Consider the following 18,802-nt stretch of genomic DNA (forward strand, 5'->3'; position numbering starts at 1 on the left):
AGGGACTGCTCTAGCGGGGAGATTCTTTGTCAGTGGGGAGATTCTCTCCTCCAACAAGGGGTCATAGAACAAGTGCCAAATCAGCACCAAAGGAAAGAGTTCCACTCTCCATATTTCATAGTCCCCAAGAAAAATAGAGGATGGAGACCCATTTTTGACCTTCAGCAATTAAATGTTTTTATTTGCAAATCAAAATTCCGAATGGTTATGTTGGCATCAAGGATCCCTTCCCTACAGGAGGGAATTTGGTTCATGGCTCTTGACATGCAAGATGCTTATATTCTTGTGGATATTCATCTGTCCCACAGAAAGTTCCTCAGGTTTATGGTAGGACAATAACACTATCCATTCAAAGTACTCCCATTCAGCCTAGCACCCAGGATCTTCATGAAGGTCTTCTCAGTAGTGAGGGCCCAGATGAGATTTCAGGGCCATACAATTTTTCTGTATCTCGATGACTGGCTCCTAATGGGTTGTTCCAGTCAGTGACTCTATCCTTGCTCCATCTTCTGGCAGCTTTGGAGGCCAGGGTGCATATCAACCTCCTAGAGCTGAGAGAACACAGTCCAGCTTTCGATGCAGTTCTCTCACGTATTCAATCCCCCTGTGTCCAAATAATGTCAGATAGCATGATGACTGTGTGGCCTGGTGTGCCCTCATTGGAAATGCCAAGGTCAGGGCAGGCTGCAAAATGGAGAGCAGATACTCCCAAGACTAGTGGGTAACACTGATCAAACTCCCCAATCAGTCCCTCTGGAACACATCCATAACTTGGATGGGTCATTGAGTCCTTTGTTCAGAGCTTCATTTGTAGAAAGGTTACTCCAGAAGTAAGAAGCAAGAATGAATACAAAAAGCAGAAGATGCAGTTGCCTTTCATAGTCTTTTGCTATGCAGCTTGATTTCCTCTGTTCCAAACCCAAGCTGCCCAGCACATGGCTTGGAAACCTTAGAGTTCTGTCCATAGGCATGCCCCTGCATGCCTTGCTAAGTCAAAAGATGTATCCCTTGCCTTCTCTCAATGGGTCAGTTGTATAGCTGATGGTCCTGAATGGGCCATCAAGCAGGCTTGGCAGTGCTGATGCCAAACTATCTGAGGGTGTCACCCGGAAGCATACTACAAATTTTGAAATATAGGCATACATACATATCTATAGGCCATAATACAAAGGTGATACAAACATATAAACAAGATTATCATATTCGGCAAATTATAACATTTGGCTTAAACAGCTACTTAGGGACGGTCCTAGTGTGAGAGAATCCTTTGGTGATGTAGAGCTGGGATAGCCACCTTCTACATCCTGCCTCTTGACTCCTGGAATAAGGTGTGTGTTGGTGGTAAGGACGAAATGCTACTTTGCTTTTGTATTCTCAGATGGCATATACAAGCCCTGAGTCCATAGTTAGGTGGCAGAGTTTAGAGCAGCCTCATTAAGAACTGGGCCAGTGTAGAACCAGCACTAGGACCAGAGAGTTGCAAATAAAACTATGCCCTGTGCATATGGGGCAAAGATGGGAACCTGGAAAAGTCTTTCGTCGTGCAGTGTGATATGATACCTGTAGCCACAGTTTGTAGTGTTTGATCATTGTCTGTGTTTATTTTGGGCTATGCCTCAATTATAGGTGAAGAGAGAGTATAAAATATATATGTATCATATACAGTATATGATCTCACTTTATAGATCACTGAACATAGACCAAATTAACAGCACACACAGATTAGTAAAGTAATATATATAAGTGTCAAAAAAGAAATAGAAGAGGAAATATGCTTTCTCTACCTGTTTTTAAAAGAGCTAACAACATTGTTTGAAATGTTGTTCTTTAATTAAAAATGCTTGAATGTCATTCCAGTCTTGAACATTAGCAGGAGAGAGAAAAGAAGACTTGGTAAGTTTTTATTTAAAAAGAACAAAGAGTCTGATGTCCGTAACAGTTAAGTATTAGACTTATTAATAAGCTATACATGGTGTTACCCCTTTTGGTCTGAGTGATTAGCCAATGTTCACGGACTTGCAGGTTGCTTCCATTAGGAAGAGAAATTAGTGATGGAGTTACATACAGATTTGATGCAATTGTGAACATTTACAAAGAATGTACTTAAAGTCCCGTTTCCTTGAACACAGCATGAATCAAACAGGAGGCAGTTTCTTTGCTCACAGGTCCAAGCCTTTCTAGTCAGCACACTGCCCATAAAGCTCTCTCTTGGCTTTGTCTTAGGGCTACATTACCAGTGCTTCTCTTGCAGGCAGTTCATGGCTCATTGTCTCCACAGACACACACACAGAGCTCCACCAAATCACACCAACCCTTATTTGCATTCAGCCCCCAGGAAAACCCTTCCTCTCACTTAGCACATCTTCTGACTGGCCTATGTTTCAGGTGGTAACTCCAATTGTTTTGGCTATCTTACTCCAGAAAAGAGCTTAGCGAGTTCTTTCCTCTATCCTGAATGGACAGCTATCACACTTACCAGCTTCAACCAGGTTTCACTCAACTTCCATCATAACAATAAACACAAAAAAGGAAACAAGCTTGGTGTATTGGATAGTTTAGGATTTGTATTGGGATTATGGAACCGTTCATTTTAAATCAGGGATTTGAAATTAGCCCAGAGTGGCAACAATGTGTTAATTTCTGATGACTCAGTGTGATCTTAGAATCTGGTTAAAAATGTTTACATCATGATCACCACCACCACAATTAGTAGTATTGCTTTTTTGTTGGTATTCTTTGCAGAGGCTAAAGTTATGGAGACTGAACTATTCTCTTGCCCCAAGAGAGTGTTTTCCTTTTGTGCAGAGGTGATGCACGTTGGTTAGGAAGTACACAAATTGCACTGTTGCTGTCCATACTTTTATCTGTTCAGTGGATAAACAGACAACTTCAGTTTGTCATCTTTCACCAGCATTAAATTACTATTATTTTTGTTTTAAGGAAAGAACATTGCTAATCCGGAAATAGCATAACTTTAATAAAATGTAGACAAATCCAAAAGTTTGTATGTTGGAGTAGTACCAGCTTGCAACCATACCATCTTGGCTGTGATCCCATCAGATCTTACCCACTGAATCAGGTCTGATTAGGTCTTTAGCTGGGTGGGAGATCTCCAAGTACTACAGGAAATGATGATGGCAATAGAATAATTGGCCCTTCTTCCTCTGAGCCAATACTAAACCATTTTCCTGGTGTGATTTGAGTAGAGTTCTTCATGCTGAATAGGACAAGTCCCAAATTCAAGAGTTTCTTCCCAGGTCCAGTCATGGAGAGGTACAAATACACGTCATTCTATACTCAGTGTATATTGTATAAGTACAATCTAGTGCTAAATAACACAGCCTGTCAATAGTTAATGGACCAGTTTTAAATTGGAGAGTAGTTTGCGGGGGTCCTGCTGGGGATCACACTACAGATCTATGATTTTCTGTATATTCACTAATCTGAAGGACAGTTTGTATTGAGTAAATTCACATTTCAAACCAAACTCAAAAGGATAATGAAGCCCACAGAGAAAAGATCAAAATTGTAGAACAATTTTGTAAATTTAGCAAGATGGGCAGATGTAATTGAGATATGATATAAAAAATAGAAGACCATACACCTAGCAAGAAATAATAATCAGCAGAGATATGAAATGAGACTACTATGGAAACAATTATAAAGCAAATACCTGAATGTTATAGTGGATAAAAAACTGGATATGAATTCAGAATACAGCATGATTACAAATGAAACATGCCCTCATGTGGTATACACATAGAAGGGATTTTCTGTAAGATAGAGGAAGGAGTAATTTTGCTGTAATTAAGAGTGCATGTGGATCACTGCACATAATTTTAGCTATTTCATTATAAAAAGGGTAGGGAAGTGATAATATTACACAAGGGCACCTAAAATGATACAGCAACTAGGGAAGCAAATTTACAAAGACAGCTGAGGGAACTCAATTTGGATAGCCATGGAATAAGGAGATTAATAAAAGATATGATAAAACTGTACAAATATTTGAACAGTATTAATTAAAGGGAGTTGAATGGACTGTATTCTCTTGCTAAGGGACGTAATGGTCTAAAAGTGAAAATAAAAATAAAATCAGCTTAGATATGGAATATTAAAAGGAAGAGAGCAGTTGTGGATGAATGGGCTCTTGAGCTCGTTGTCAACAATTTTCTGAGATGTTCAAAGCTAATTTAGATGAATTCTCAGTGGAATTAGTGTAGAGGAAGATTCTGCTTAATGCTAGGATTGGGGAATGGTGATCTGTAAGATCTTTGCTAGCTCCACCTTTTGTGTTGGTATGGAAAACAATGCTTTATCTTGTGGAGCAGACTGTGTATGCTTAAAAATCCAGGTTCTTTGTGCGCTAAGATCAGTAAAACCTTTTCAGCTTTCAGTAGCATTATAAAGAAGAGTCAGCATAATTAGCTCTTTTGTATCTGAGAGAGTGTGATGTTAAGCTAGATACATTTTTCAGACTTCAAACAATTCGTAGATTGTGTATTATTTATTAGAAGCACTGTGACTCCACTGGATCTGTCACAAATATCTCCTGGGTGTAATAAATAGGTTGTACAATAAATATATATTGTAAAGTGGTATTAAAATATCCTGTGCTATGATTACATACAAATGTTTATACTGGGTCAGACCAATGGTCCATCTAGCCAGTATCCTGTCTTCTAACAGTGGCCAGTGCCAGATGCTTCTGGGGGAATGAACAGAACAGGGCAATTATCAAGTGATACATCCCCCATCATCCAATCCGAGCTTCTGGCACTCCGAGGTTTAAGGACAACCGGAGCAGGGAGTTCCATCCCTGACCTTCTTGGCTAATAGCCATTGATGGACCTATCCTCCAGGAATTTATCTAATTCTTTTTTTAAACCACGTATGCTTTTGGCCTTCACAACATCCCTTGGCAACAAGTTCCACAGGTTGACAGTGTTGTGTGAAGAAGTACTTCCTTATGATTGTTTTACACCTGCTGCCTATTAATTTCATTGGGTGAACCCTGCTTCTTGTGTTGTGTGAAGTGGTAGATAACACTTCGCTATTCATGTACTCCACATCATTCATGATTTTTATCAACCTCTATCATATTCCTCCCCTTTAGTTGTCTGTTCTCTAAGCTGAACAGTCCTAGTCTTTTTAATCTCTTTTCATACAGAAGCTGTTCCATACCCTTAATCATTTTTGTTGCTGTTCTCTGTACCTTTTCCAATTCTAATATTTTTTGAGATGGGGTGACCTGAACTGCACTCAGCATCCAAGGTGTAGCTTGGATACCATACCATGCTTTTATATAGTGGCATTACGATATTTTCTATCTTATTATCTATCCCTTTCCTAATGGTTCCTAACATTGTTAGCTTTTTTTGACTGCGGCTGCACATTGAGTGGATGTTTTCTGAGAACTATCCACACTGACTCCAAGATCTTTCCTTAATGGTAACAACTAATTTAGAACCCATCATTTTATGTGGGATTATTTTCTCCAATGTACATTACTTTACACTCACAAATATTGAATTTCATCTGCCATTTTGTTGCTCAGTCACCCAGTTTTGTGAGATCCCTTTGTAACTCTTGGCAGTCAGCTTTGGACTTAATTGGCTTGAGCAATTTAATATAATCTTGTTGATAATTTATATAGTCAGTTGATTGACCACACTTTGGTTCTTTATTTCATTATTAAATATACTGAAGAGACCAAATAACCAATATCAGTGAGGTTTGTTAATATGGTACAGGAGAAAGATTCTATATGGTACTAATCTCTGAAGAGCAGTCCCATGCAGTGATGTTATATTCACTTTACACAGAAGATTTGCTCCCCAAATTACACATTTTGGCTGGTATTATTTTTATGGTTTTACAAGTTAGGCATTTTTTACATGTCACTAAAATCCAATCCATGAGTTTGTTCCAGTTCCCTAACTTGTCCTGTTCCTTCCTTATTTTTGTTTTGGATGCTAGCATTCCAGGTACTGATCTTTGAAGATACTTCCCTAGATTGTACTAAAACAATGTATGTATGTATCTTGATTTTGACAAGTTTCCTATCTGCTTGTGCCAAATGCTTACTTCAGCAAATACAAGGTGTTATGGGGTATTTAGCATAAGTGAACAGGTTATGGTATAGGCCAGTTTAGGCTATATCACTATTACAATATTTGTGCTTAATGTAGAGATTCCCAAAGGGTGGGGTGCGCCGCTTTAGGGGTGTGTGGAGGAACATCGGGGTGGGTGGGCGTGGTGGGGCCGGTGCCACCCCGCGTGGGGAGGGAGCACCACCCAGCCCCTCTTTGCTCCTCCCTGAGCTCTGCTCCAGTCCCGCCCCCTGCCATGTCCCCAGCATGGCTCCGCTCCCAGCCCTGCCCCAGCCCCCAGCCTCAGCAGCAGGGTTGGCCTTACCATGAGGTGAACTGAGGCGGCTGCCTCAGATGCCAGACTGTGGGGGGGCGCCACTAGGACCCAGAGTATAGAAAATTTTCTGCTGCTGGTGCATATGTATTCTCTCTGCTCTAGATGCACAGAGATGGTAGAGTGCTGTGCTGGAGGAAGGAGGGCACAAGAGACATAACAGGCAGGTAGGAGAAAAGGTGAGAGGGAATAACAGAAAGCAGCAGGAACTGCAGAGAGAGAGAGAGAGGAGAAGCCTCTTATGTACCTCTCTAGCACCCACAGGAGCCTGGACTGATTAACACCAGCTTCTCAGGGAGCTTCCTGTTTCCTGCTCCTTCCCTGAACCCACTTGAGGAGAACAGGCAGTCAACTGAAGTAGCAGGAGCCAGTTAGGCCCTTAAGATGCTGATATCTTCCCTCACTCAGGCCCTGCTACCAGCCTGCTTATTTGTCCACTTCAATTGAGTGTTGAGAGCCGCTATAGCTGTCACAGAACAGCAGTCATGAGTGAAAGAAGAAAACGCCCCTCTGGGACAGCATTCAGAAAAAGAAAGAAAGCAAAGGAAGCTTTTCTATCTAAGCAGGAAGGAGCTCTCCTGAAATACATAGACACAAATGTTCATGGTGAGCCTTCCAGCCCCAGTGAGGATGTGAGTGGTGAGGAGATGCCTGATCTTCCAGTTAGAGTGCAGGTGACCTGGCAGCTATTGCAGCATCCATATCTCCATCTCAAATGGATGTAACCATGCACATGCCTGAATAAAAGTGTAGATCAGAGAAGAGTGTGGTGGAGGCGCAAGAAACAGCTGCTGCTGAGTTTACTTCCTTAAGTCTAGATGATCCAGGATTGTGGACCAACTTGAGCAGTAGCCTGAGGGACTTCCTTGTACTGCATGGGCCACAGCAAGTGAAAAACTTCATGTTCCCAAAAGACAATGAAAATAGAAGTTTCCATCCAATACATTACTGGCGTGAAATCCCCAATGGTGACAAAGTGGAGTACATAAACCATGGCTTATGTACTCAAAAACCCAGAATGCTGCATATTGTTTTTGTTGCAAACTCTTCCAGTCTAATGTTCCAGCCACATTGGGTTCTACAGGAACAAAGGACTGGAAAAATCTGGTTAGAAATCCGGCATGCCACAAGAAGGCAGCAAATCTCCAGAGAGCATTCCATAGGTGGAAAGAGCTTGAGAGATGAGACTAAGGTTAAAGGCCACTATAGATGATCAGCATCAGGAGACGATTGCATCAGAGTCTCTTTACTGACAAAATGTTCTGAAAAGGCTCATTGTCATTGTAAGAATGCTTGCTACCCAAAACCTAGCACTGCGTGGCACTTCAGATCAGCTGTATGTGCCAAACAATGGAAACTTCCTTAAAATCGTGGAGCTGATGGCTGAGTTTGATGCTGTACTCCAGGAGCATCTAAGAAGAGTCACCACCCAAGAAATGTACACACACCACTACCTTGGAAAAACAATTCAAAATGAGATCATACAGTTACTGGCAACAAAAGTCAAACAGAAGATTGTGTCAGATCTGAAGTCAGCAAGATATTACTCTGTTATTCTGGACTGCACACCTGACATCAGCCGTATGGAACAAATGACTATAACGGTGTGTTTTGTAACAACAACAGAACCTAGTGAAAATGTGGTGACAGTCAGAGAGCATTTTCTAGAATTTATTGACATTGATGATACTACAGGAGCTGGTCTGAGAAATGTGCTTCTTAAAAAGCTGGAAGATATGGGAATTGCGATAGCTGTCATGAGAGGTCAGGGCTACGATAACGGTGCCAACACGAGAAGAAAGAACACAGGAGTGCAGACATAGATCCGAGAATTAAACCCTCGAGCTTTTTTTGTCCCAGGCAGTTCTCATTCATTGAACTTGGTGGTCAGTGATGCAGCATCAGCTTCTAGTGAGGCTGCTGAATTTTTTAATGTACCCCTCTACCCCAATATAATGTGGCCCGATAGAACGTGAATTCGGATATAATGCGGTAAAGCAGCGCTCCGGGGGACAGGGCTGCTTTACCTCGTTATATCCGAATTCGTGTTACTGCAAGCGGTTCCTCTGTGCCCGCCCGTTACTTGCTGCGGCCCTCCGCAGCCTGCCCCTCGCCCCAGCTCACCTCCGCTCCGCCTACTCCCATGAGCGTGCTGCAGCTCCACTTCTCCTCCCTCCCAGGCTTGCTGCGCCAATCAGCTGTTTGGCGCGGCAAGCCTGGAAGGGAGGGAGAAGCGGAGTGGCGGCAGCATGCTCAGGGAGGAGGCGGAGGTGAGCTGGCGTGGGGAGCAGTTCCTCTCCCTACCCTGATATAACGCGGCCTCACCTATAACATGGTGAGATTTTTTGGCTCCCGAGGACCGCGTTATATCGGGGTAGAGGTGTCATTCAAAACATCTAAATATTTTTCTCTACATCAACTAACGGATGGCAAATTTTGAAGCAACATCTGGAAACATCCTCTCTGACACTGAAACCACTGAGTGCCACACGATGGGAAAGTCGATTGGAGGCGATAAAGCCTATCAAACACCAGATTGGGAAGATATATGATGCCATAGTTGCCATTATGGAGGATAATGCTATGACAGGTACTGTTCATGGGAGAACAGTAGCAGAGGGAAATGGAATCACCAGAAACATACATAACTTCAAATTTCTGTGTGGCTTAGTGTTGTGGCGTGACATACTCTTTGAAATAAATGTTGTAAGCAAGAGACTCCTAGGTGTTGACCTTGATAAATCTGGAGCAATGGAACAACTGGACAAAGCAAAGTCATACCTACAGTCTTATCGGTCAGATGAGGGATTTCAAAATGTGCCGAAGAGTGCACAGAAGTTGGCAGAGGAACTTCACACTGAAGCTGTTTTCTCACCCATTCAAGAATACAAGAGTCACCAAAGAAGAAGCCACTTTGATTTCGAAGCACGGGATAATCCCATAAGAGATTCCAAACAACAATTCAAAGTTGAATTCTTTAACCAGGTGCTAGATTGTGCAATATAGTCAGTTGAACGTTTCATGCAGCTCAAGGAACACAGCAGTATATTTGGGATGTTGTATGATAATCCAAAACTCCTCACTATACCTGAAGAAGACCTACACCAGCAATGCAGGGCACTAGAGACAATGTTGACACATGATGACATGCACGATATTGGTACGAGTGATTTAGGTGATGAACTGAAAGCCCTTTCAAGATACATTTCAGCAGGATCCACTCCAAAGGCTGTTCTGGAATATATGTGCACAAATAAGATGACCACCCTCTTTCCAAATGCTTTTGTTGCTCTGCGCATACTTCTAACACTTCCTGTAACAGTTGCCAGTGGAGAACGCAGCTTCTCCAAGCTGAAGTTAATAAAAACACATCTATGCTCCACAATGACACAGGAGAGACTGGTCGGCCTTGCAACCATCTCAATAGAGCATGAGCTGGCCCAGACTGTGGACCTTCAGCAGGAAGCAATTCAAATCTTTGCAACCAAGAAGGCACGGAAAGTACCACTTTGATTATTCAAACAGATAAAAATGCCAGTGTTTACTATGCAGACCAGAAAAGTTACATTTGCTGTTCAGGCATTTGAAAGTTAAGTGTTACTTTAAATTTTTGAACAAGGCATTTTAAGTTGTTAGTTCTCTTTTATTGGGGTAGGTAGCAGAGCAGTACCATGAGAGGAGTGGAACAGGAAGAAGGCAGAATTGAGACCTTTCAAAGTTTTGGCCTAAGCGAGGAGGCATGGGGGCGTCATTTGAGCTCCCCGCCTCAGGTGCCAAAATGTTGTGGGTCGGCCCTGCTCAGCAGCAGGCTGTTGCTCCATTCCCAGCCTGGGGCCAAGGTTGGGGGCAAGTCCAGAGCAGAGCCACACCTGACTGTGCGCCCGCCCCCACTGCAGCCCAGCTGCGGCTTCACTCCTGCCCCCGCCCCTAGCTTTGGCCCCTGGCTGTGGCCCTGCTCCCAGACCCACTCCCAGCTGCAGCCACCGCCTCGGCCCCCTTACCCCTGTCCACGTCTCGTCCCCCACCCCGGAGTCACGGCTCTGCTCCTGGCTCCAGCTCTTGGGGCACAGATGGGGGATGGGGGGCATGACCCTCAAAAGCTTGGGGACTGCTGGCTTAATGCATATTAAAATATACACACGTGTGTGTGTGTGTGTGTGTGTGTGTGTGTGTAGTGTGGATAATACATATTAATAATATGATACATATTTATATGCTAGGCAACATATATTAATCAGCAGTCTGCAAATTTTGCCGCCTCACTGTTTACCCCTTTTTCCAGATCAATTATGAATATGTTTAACAGCACAGATCCCAGTACAGATCCTTGGGGAACACTGCTATTTACCTCTTTCCATTGTGAAAAATGATAATTTATTCCTACCCCCTGTTTCCCATCTTTTACCCAAGTATCAGAGGGGTAGCCGTGTTAGTCTGAATCTGTAAAAAGCAACAGAGGGTCCTGTGGCACCTTTAAGACTAACAGAAGTATTGGGAGCATAAGCTTTCGTGGGTAAGAACCTCAGGAGGGCCTTCCCTCTTATTCCATGACTGCTTAGTTTGCGCAAGAGCTTTTGATGTGGGGTCTGACAGTTCAAGTACACTATATCCACTGGATCCCCCTTTGTTCACATGCTTGTTGACCCCCTCACAGAATTCTAATAGATTGGTGAGGCAAGATTTCTCTTTACAAAGGAAATTTGCTAGTCCAATGAGCATACGGGTAATTAACACTTATTTATAGCCTGGAATTGGTTTTCAAAGAGGTGTTTTAATCACTATCCTAAACCAAAACATGAAGCCATACTCTAAAAAAATTAAATGGGCTTTAAAAATCTTATTTGTGATTTTTCAGCTGGTGATTTCTTCAAAAATATTTAGAGTCCATTATTTAATGTTTCTTATTTCTTTTTTCTATTGCTGGCTTAGGGCCTCCCTTTCTCCTTCTGGTCACTGTTTTTACTTGATCTTGCAGTGATTTATGCATGTGTTTAACAATAAACCCTAAGTAGCGTCTAGTGAAAATAGTGGGATAACTCACATTCCTGAGTGAACATGTATGTAAATCTTTGCAGGATTGGGGCCATAGAATCTCCCATTTGTGACATCCTTACCATCCATTCAGTGATCTGTTAGCTGGATTAGTTTAATTTTGCATTTAAATATTCAGGAGCATTAAGCAGCTATGTAGAAAAAATTGTGCTTGTACTTGGAAATACGTAACGATCAATGCTTTGGTTACTGTGTTATGGAACTGGAGATTTTGATTTTCTGAGGGCTGTTCAAAGGAGGTTTGCTCATGAAAGTGCTGAGTTACAAGATCAAACCTCAATGTGAACTGATCCCGAAAGGTAGTGATCACAAGAACGTTGACTTAAACATCTGTAACTCCCATTTAGGGTAACAACTCTGAGGCCAGTAATCAGAATCCTGAAGATGGTGATGCATTGATTAAATACGTCTGTACTGCCTTTACACAAAAGGTAATATGCGTCTGACGAAGTGGGTATTCACCCACGAAAGTTTATGCTCCAATACATCTGTTAGTCTTAAAGGTGCCACAGGACTCTCTGTTGCTTTTTACAGATCCAGACTAACACGGCTACCCCTCTGATACATGCCTCAGATAGTGTTTTGAGCACTGATTTATTGACTTTCATCAAACGTATATAGTCATTTTTGTATGTTTTGCAAAAATTTGTGTAACTTAATATTTTCACAGCTGTAATTTTATTCAGTTGAGTTATAATTTTATTTTTAGATTTTAAAAGGTTTCCTTCTTAAAGGCCCCAAATCTAAAAGAGGAGCTACACGGTGGGACTCATACATATGCACTGGCATAAAGGTTGTCCACGTTGCTGTGTTTGTGGGATTAGGAACAAAAATATGTTTTAAACTGGGCAGATTAAAATTACTTAAAGACTGGTATGTCTCTTTAAGAGGTATTTTGTATATTAGTTGCATCTGTAAAGTACTACTTAATTAGCAATTTATTTCATTTTTGAGGCTTAAATAGGATTTAAGTGGTGCAGAGTCCTTGTGCTGGCCCTCTATACTGGGGTGAATTTTTCTTTTTGTGTGTGAAAAAGAGAATAGGAAGGCCCTAACCTTTGCACATTGTTACTAGATAAATTGGTGGTTATAGTGATTCATGTATTAATTTTTCAGGTTGTTTTTTCTCTTGAATTTGCATTGGAGATGTGTTTAAAAATGGTCAATCCAGTTCACTGCAGAATTTAGGCCGGTTTTTCGATAGTGTAGACATTGTTAGTTATTTTATATGTAGCTAAAAGCTGTTTGACTCTCAAGAAACAGTCCTTCATTTAGGAAAAGCATTAATGCTCTTGGGAGAGGGGCATAATTCTAGTTAATTTATTATGGGAAAACACTTAACCCTGGTCTACACTACAAATGTATATCAGTAAATCCAACCCCCTGAGCAATGTAGTTATATCGACCTAACCCCTGCTGCAGACAGTGCTATGTCAATGGGAGGGCTACTCCTGTCGACATAGCTGCCACTATGTCTCCCATCAGCATAGGTAGCGGCTCCCACTGGTATAGGTAGCGTCTTCACTAAGTGCTATAGTGGCACAACAGCACTGGAGCAGCAATGCCACTGCAGTACTGTAAGTGTAGATAAACCCTATCTACTGAGATATTTCTCAAATTAGGGGCCCAAAGTCCATTGAAGTTCATGAAACACTCCCTTTAATTTCAAAGGGCTTTGGATTAGGACTTAAATATCTAACTATTCCTATTGGAAGTGCTGCCAGGAGAAACACAAAGGTTGGGGGAAGGTTAGCAGTAAACATTTTTTTTCATTGTAGAAACATACTTTGGGTTTGGATATGAATTATTTCTTATGTTGTAGAAGCTGCAGTTCTAAATTTGTGTTCTTTATCTAGCATTTTCAATCAGTTTAGGGTTTCATTTAAAGTTTTCTTTATTTTACTGTAAAAATTACATTCTCGACTTAATATATAGGGGCTTCTACCCAGACCATCTCTGTTAATTTGAAAATAAAATGTTAAAATTCTGTAGTTTATTGCAGGGTGGATTTGATTTAAACCACGAAAGAATTTGGTGTTTACTTCAGCACTTTGAATGAAGATTTTAGAACTTGGTTTAATAAACCTTCTCATTAAAATTAAGATACGGTCAATGTTCTTATAGATATATTGTATCATTAACTGTTGTTCTCTCTCTTGCACTCCAGTAACTAGGTGATAGGCATAGCATGAAATCCAGACTCCATTAAAGTCAGTGGCAAAACTCCTATTGATTCCAGTGGGGCAAAGATTTCACCATAGGTGTTTCAGGTATTTAGAAGAATTTGGTTTTTATAAATACTAAGAATGGATAAGAATTAGGGCTGTCTAAGGCCATGTCTACACTTACTGGGGATTGACACTGCTGCTATCGATGCAGCAGGGGGTCGATTTAGCAGGTCTAGTGAAGACCTGCTAAATCGACTGCAGAGTACTCCACTGGAATGAGAAGATTAAGGTAAGTCGATGGGAGAGTGTCTCCCATCGCAGTAAATTGACCTAAACTATGTTGACTCCAGCTACGTTAGTCACGTAGCTGGAGTAGCATAACTTAGGTCGACTTACCACGGTAGTGTAGACAATGCCTAAGGGATGTAACTAGAAGTAATAGAATAAACTATTAGTGAAGTACTTAAATGTCAACGTTGTTAATTGTCATCATTGGCATCAGAGTTAGTACCTACTGAAATGAATGGGGCAATTCACACCTCAAAGTAATTGTCTCAGGTGCACTGCAAACTCAGGCAGACATTGCTTCATCGATTACACTACTACTGTCTAGCTGGCATACAGTGATGTTACAATACTGTTAAGAATAAACATATTGTATCGCATAAATGCTCTCTAAAGATGCTCACCAGCTATGATGAGAAGAAAAACACTGTCTCTAAGAGCATTTTGAAAGAATCAGTTCCCAGAGAGTACTGATATATGGATCTGATAATCAGACATGTCCGATTTAATTCAGAACTTCTGAAAATAGTTCTTATCCACTGACTTTTTCATCTGTGTCATCTGTTATTGCATAATTGGTTTTTTATATTGTTTTAAATCTTAAGGATCTTGAGTGTATCCTTGTCTGGATATGGTACTCTCCATTTTGCAGGAGATACCACTGAGGCATCAGTTAAAAAAAAAAAATCTTATCACTTAACCTTTGTCAGTGTGTGTTCCTTAAGGTTTTCATTGAATCTTGCCTTGTAGCAGTAAAAATTCATTCCTTGTCTCTGACATCAGAGTCTTTAAAGATTAGCTTTTCCCCTGGGTTTCTGACTATAGTCTTTTTTCCCCTCTGTGATCATAAAGCAAATTCCACAGTAAATTGGATAGTTTTCATCATCTAATGAAAGCGCCTCAGGGGTCCGTTTTCCCAATATATTTTTAATTGTATTCTAATCAAATACATTTGTGTAACATTTTGAATCAGTGCATATATTCTGTTGTGAGATCGTATGATGAAAATCCATCTTGCAATGGATGTTTGCAGTAGAGGTAAGGAGGCAAAGTTAGAGTCCCAACTGAAACCTTAAAAGCCTGCTGTCAAGTCAAATGTAGGCCAGAAAAGCAATATAAATGTTTTAATTGAAATAAAAAAATTACAGTTGAAGCAGTATTTTTAAAATTAATATATGTTCCCCTGTGGAATTATGGTAGTACATGAACATCTGAAATAAACTTGGCTTGAAATTGACTGGCCTCATATCTATTTCCAAGTTCAATAGAAAAATAAACTAGATTTTAAAGTTCAGTTTGAAAAATCTAAAGTGGTGTTAGTAAGGATTTTTTTTCTTAAAGGCATTCAAATCTGAGAGTGTCCTCTCATTTCCACAATTAGCTATAGATGCAGAAAACTACCTTTTCTGATCAAAACTTTTTTTCTAATCTAGTTTTATTTTATAGAGTTGTAGTTTTAGTGTTAACATTGCTTATTTGTGACTGTTGTTTCAAACTTTTCTTCTGCATTTAGTACGGTTTTTTTTCTCACGGTGTGCACTGTGGCATGGTGGCAGGAATTAAGACAAACCTGAAGGCATGCTTATTTTCTTGTCTGGCTAAGCAAGGGTTATTTGTGCAGCCATTGTGTCAATTCCTTCACGCCCCAGGCTCAGAAAGAACAAACTCTAGGTCTTCTTTTTAAAAAAAAATCACTGAAAGCCAACTCCTTAGATTCATCTGAGGCAACTAAATACTCTGGAGGCAGAATGAAGGAGTCAATGCTGGGAAAAGGCAACAGAGAGTCCTGTGTCACCTTAAAGACTAACGTATTGGAGCATAAGCTTTCACCCATGAAAGCTTATGCTCCAATACATCTGTTAGTCTTAAAGGTGCCACAGGACTCTCTGTTGCTTTTTACAGATCCAGATTAACACGGCTACCCCACTGATACAATGCTGGGAATAGTACCATCCTGTGTATCTGCTGCAAGGGATCTATCTGGGACTGTTGATGCTATGGTTTCAGCACTAACTGGTTTATGCCACCTCCACTTAAGTTAGCTAGGGCTTCTGAAATTGTTGCTAACAACATTGTCAGCTTTTCAGTCCCTCGAGTGGTTCTGGTTCTAAGGGTTTGATGAACCCCTTCTTCTAACTGGGATGTTGTACCTCCATCAGAAATAGTGGTGCAGTCAAGTCAACATTTCTAGTAGGCCTGGGTTCCACACTTCTCTGCCCTGAAGCATAAAGTCAAGAACAGTTAGGTCTTCAAGGCATTTTCTGTGCCAATGATCCATTCCTCTTTTAGCTAGAAAAAGTAGTCATGGAAGCATAGGTTCAGGAAGCGCAGAGGGACTTCAGAGATGTCAATTCTGTCTTCCCCAGTGTTAAAAAGAAACGAATCTGCAACCCTGTCTTGCCCTCCAGTCTCTCCTAAGCAGATAGAGAGGCTATTTCTTCCCTGGTGTCAATGTTGTTGCAAGCTCTTCTGGTGCTACTGATTCCCTGGACTCAATTTGACTGTCCTCTGGAGGAAAGAAATCTTATTGTGCCAGGGCTGCTGGTTATCTGATCAGGGGAAGTCTTCCTTGGTTCTAGGGACTGTTCCAGTTGACCTTGGTGTCTTCCAGCTTTGAGACTTACCTGGACAGCTTGTAGAACAGTAAATATGAGATCTGGTCCCCCTCTGGTCCTTCTAGGAACTTTCTCATTAGGCTCATTGGGTGAATTTAATCCAGCTCACTTTACCTGGTCCTTATAATCCCTGGATGAGGTGGATTTATTGACAATCTTCTATGCCATCTGTTTCTATATGGTGCCCAGGGTCTTCACCAAATACTTTCCCCAGGTGGCTACTTATCTATGGTCTGAGCTAATTCTTAAATGCATGAATTTAGATGGCCATCTGATTGAAGCATGCTTTTGTCAGGCTTTGAAAAACTTGATCAAAAATACTTTGTAATTCATTTCAAACTCTGGACATCCTGTTATATTGGGGGGAAAAGTCTTCTGGTATCCACTCAGATGATTTATTTTACTAGCGCTATATCAAACTCAGTTCATGTCTTTTTTTTCTATAGGAGAGTTTTTTGAATGTGTCTCAAGGCCTATTTACCTTAAATGAAAACCTGTGTCAGACAATGAGGTTCTTCCTCCATCTGATAGGCCTCATGGCACCCTCACCATATGTGACACTTTATGTTCACCTTTGGATGAGGTCTTCCACCTTTGTGTAGCTCAGAACTTTACTCCTAATGTGGATGATATGTATGCTTACCTGACAAAGATCCTTGAGTTTCTAGAGTGATGGGAATTGGAGAAACTACTTATAAAAAAAGATATTGACAATGGTTAGGCTGCTGGTGCATTGAGACCATTACCTAGCATGCTGACCAATATTGTCTCATTATTTCTTTATATTCTGTCTATCCTTGTACTCTGTTGTCTCTTGTCCTATACTTGGATTGTGAACTGCTTGGGGTAGGGACCATCTTTTTGTTCTGGGTTTATACAGAGCCTAGCACAATGGGGTCACGATCCATGACTAGGGCTCCTAGTCACTGCAGTAATAAAAATAATTAATACACTATTGCAGGACTGCTTTAGTAATGTCTTTGCAGCTATGAGGTTTGAAGGACCAGAGCAGAAACTGGACCCTATTGATTCACTCTTCCTCAGGAGGAACAACCAAAAGATTTATGGAAGCATAAATGTCTCCCCAGATGCAATTTGCTTTTTTGCCATGACAAAACAAAATATACATATATATAAAGCTGCCTTAGAAATGTGTAGAAAATTATGGGCTCCTAATGCGCGATTCTGAAATTGTCTTGTTCAAGGAAAACTGATCTGCACGTTGATTTGTCTCACCAAAGACCCCTTAAATAGAAAGGCTGAGAGGGTTACTAGAAACCTTTTTCACTTAAGTGATACTCAGTTGTTAACTACTAACTATTAATCCTGTTTGTCTAGATCTGCCATCTGCTGGTTGTCTGAAACGTAGTAAGATGAAGGTTTTGTGCCACACGCTCAAAAAAGGTGAGAAAGGTCTGTCAGGTTTTGGTGACAGTTAGTAGTTTTCATGTTACCTTGAATTACATGGGTCTGGAAACCAATGCTGTCCACATATCCTTCGTTGCTGGATGAGTATGTAGGTTATTACATGGTAGAAAAAACATTTCTTTCAACTTAGAATGGTGACTTTTCCCTTGAAGTTGGCAGAGCCACAAGGAGACCATCATCGAAGGAAGGTGAAAAAAGAGATTAGTCAGATAAATGTTTGAGAGTTTTAGTTTAGATGGTTGATTTGCAGACTTGAAAGGAGGGAAAAAGAAAATTCCCAACTGCATAGGAAATACTGATTCCTGACAATCTGCACAAATGTTCTTTGCAGACAAGGAAGAAATGGTTAGATGATTGCGTGCCTTTCTTATCAATTAGTACTTTAAAATATCAGTTCTGGATACAGCGAGATAAAGGAAATTGTTAGAACCTGGAGGTGATGTGTTTTGCTAAGCAGAAAATTAAGTGAGAGATGTTTTTAAAAGGTCACTTTGGATAAAATTGTTTTAGTCTTATGTCAAATGTAGTACTTTTAATTTGGTCTTAACAGTTGTATATGTAACTCTTATATATAACTTGTATATAAATAAACATGAGTTTTAACAATTTGAACTGGCTTCATAAACTTGGTTTTGTTTGGAGATATGTGGGTATGCATCGTTGCATATGTTTTAGCATTACATGAAGTACTTGTGCATTCTTCACACTATTCAAATACTAGTTGATTTTCTTTTTTTCTTTCTATTTGGAACCAGAAGGTTTCCTTCTGTGCTTAACTATAGGGTGTTAATTTATTTGAAGTCCCTTCCCCCCCCCCTTTGAAAGTTC

The 18,802-nt window shown here is 40.7% G+C and overlaps 1 protein-coding gene across 6 annotated transcripts in view; it reads left to right on the top strand.

Moving 5' to 3' along the window:
* Positions 1-18,802, top strand: part of FUT8 (fucosyltransferase 8) — a 270,218-nt gene that overhangs the window by 128,620 nt on the left and 122,796 nt on the right. For 2 of the 6 annotated variants that reach the window (XM_024210895.2, XM_024210896.2), the window contains one exon: positions 17,885-17,950. The exons of 3 other annotated variants lie outside the window; for them this stretch is intronic. The gene's annotated coding sequence lies outside the window, so the exon portion shown is untranslated. Of the gene's footprint in view, positions 1-13,710; positions 13,749-17,884; positions 17,951-18,802 lie in introns of those variants that run through there. One more of the 6 variants, XM_024210901.3, reaches the window with a different exon arrangement.

This window comes from Terrapene carolina, unplaced genomic scaffold, assembly GCF_002925995.2.
Source record: "Terrapene carolina triunguis isolate 2854851 unplaced genomic scaffold, T_m_triunguis-2.0 Scaffold96, whole genome shotgun sequence".
Classification (NCBI taxonomy): domain Eukaryota; kingdom Metazoa; phylum Chordata; order Testudines; family Emydidae; genus Terrapene; species Terrapene triunguis.